Below are 2139 nucleotides of genomic sequence, written 5' to 3' on the forward strand. Positions count from 1 at the left end.
GATACAATGCCAGAAGAGAAACATCTCATCTGCCTGAATTGCACTCACTTCCCGCCAGTCCTTCACACATTGCTCTTTGGGCTACCTAACGATCTCATGGGGCCACTATAACGTACCTCTCTTCGTATTCCGCCGTAATGCCAAAGGTTTAGTGGAGACCAGAAATATATTCTGCTACATGCATGCTGCCTAATAGATGGTGTCAGGTCGTGGTACAGATGTTGCCAAAGCCCTTCCTCAAGAGGACAGAAAAACTTGGTGGAACCAGTATCTCATTCTTGGCAGTTGTTTTTCAGGGCACACTGATGTGAACGAAAGAGCAAAAATCCTTTTCCCAATTATCTAACACTAGAAAAAAAATCAGGATTTCATGAGAAGAGAACAGCTACAGCCTGTATTAGAACAAACTAGGTCGCATCTCCCTTTTCAAACGCTTTTGCATGGCTGGCTTTCTGTACCTGCAAATGGTGGAATATAATTCACAAGCTTATTCCAGACGTTAGTGAAAACTTCTTCCCAAGACTCTTCCCACAGCCAAAATCAAAGTCAATCTCATAAAAACTCCCTTTAGTTTCTCTTCAGCTATATAACATTGTTTTTATTTAATCTTGCAATGATGTAGTTTTTCCACTGAGAGGTGGAAAATTGAGACGGAAGGGAATATTTTCCCTTCCATCTGTTGGCTGTCTTCTCTTTCCCAATAGTGTCCAAGTTTCACTGAACAACTCCCTTTCTGCACAGCCATTTCAGGCTTCACGCCTTATCTTGAGCCAGCGCTTACTTTGATCTGGGTTCTGACAGTCTACAGTCATAAGTAGGATGTCTCATTTCAACATTGTTCCTTTTCTTTACTCGTTGAGCCACATGCTTACGATGCATTTCATAATGAACTTAATTCCTTATGCCTACTTCCACAGGCAAGAAATCCACGTGCGCCAGCTTCTGCTGCTGACGTTCTCCAGATGCCCGGCTCTATTTGGTAACGTTTCTCTTTTGCTGCACTAAATGCATCTCTCATTTCCTCTCAGCATTCTCGCAAGCTGTGGCCATTTGGGGCAGCTGGGCCTCCTCCAGAGACATTCCTCTCAGTCGCTTTGCAGGGCTCTTCTGGCTGGTGTGCCAGCACCCAGGGGGTTCGATCTTCTCAGCACCATCCGTTGTTTTCACCTCTGTTTCAAAGGTCTGCTCTTTCTCAGTGCGGCTATCTACTTATCATTTATTGTTTAGCCTGTTCTCCCTGCAGTGGTTTAGCCCCAGAGTAAACAGAATAATCCCGTTTGGTTTTGGGCCTGTCTTTTCAGTAAAGAAAATGTTACAGACATTGTTATTTTGCGCCTGGGATTCCTGCCAGTTAGCTGCATCGATGGTAAGGATTGATTCTTCAGAAGATACTTTCCTGAAGCTAAGGAAACACTTCTGGGGAGAAAATAAATTTTTAAGAGGACGCTTCAAAAATAAGGCTATCCTGAGATCATAAGCCTACTGCAGTTTTAACTAAAAATCTTTCTTGGCTTGTCCACTGGAAGCTCAGCCGTCCTTGGAGCTCGGGGTTGCTGGGGTAATGCACTGCTGTTTGTAACGCTTTCCCCCGGACACTGAACTCGCCGCTAGTAGATGGACACAACCCTGTCCTGCGGCATTTGAGCAGGCACTTGTCAAAAGCGGTGAAGCGCAGGCTGGGGCCGGGGCACGGCCCCTCGCTCCGTCACCTCGAGGCGCAGCACCGCTCCCAGGCCTCCATAATGCACAACACGCACGTTTCACCCAGGTCATCCGTGCTGGCGCCTGGAAGGTCATTATTTTCTGATTGAGCACTGCCTGTCTTTTGTCCAAAAAAATCCCCCAGCGCCACGGCATTTAGTTCGGGGCAGTTTGTGGGCTTTTTCTTTGTGGCTTTTCCTTGCCACAAGGACGCCCGGTCTCCAGCCGGACAAGCCGGTGGCTCTGAGGAAGAGCCTGAGGGCACAGCCCCTCAGCAGCCACCACCGCTAGGGACGCCCCCCCCCCCCGCCGCCTTTACGCATGCGCGGACGAACGCGCCAGCGCCACCTTCCCGCCCTTTTCGCCACTGCAAGGAGCAGCCCGTGGCGCATGCTCACTCGGAGGAAGCGGTCGTCCGAGGAGAGGGGGGAGTTCCCC

This window comes from Harpia harpyja, chromosome 1 (assembly GCF_026419915.1).
Source record: "Harpia harpyja isolate bHarHar1 chromosome 1, bHarHar1 primary haplotype, whole genome shotgun sequence".
Lineage (NCBI taxonomy): Eukaryota > Metazoa > Chordata > Aves > Accipitriformes > Accipitridae > Harpia > Harpia harpyja.